Genomic DNA, 222 nt, shown 5'->3' with positions numbered 1-222 from the left:
TCCTTCAGACAACGATCCCGCGTATCTACAATGTCTTTCTGTATTCGTGCCGCTCTATATAAATGCAAGTGTTTCTTCTGCTCTGTGTATATGCACGTCATAGATGTAGAGGAAGTCTGTCTCTTTCTGTAAGAGCTGAGAGAGAGGAGGAACATAGACAAGAGGAGTAGGGAAGCTCTTCTTCTTCTTCGTTTTTCTGCCTCGATCTTTTTCTCTAAACTT

This window comes from Cystoisospora suis (assembly GCF_002600585.1).
Source record: "Cystoisospora suis strain Wien I chromosome Unknown contig_950, whole genome shotgun sequence".
Lineage (NCBI taxonomy): Eukaryota > Apicomplexa > Conoidasida > Eucoccidiorida > Sarcocystidae > Cystoisospora > Cystoisospora suis.
Note: the sequence above shows the minus strand (reverse complement) of the source record.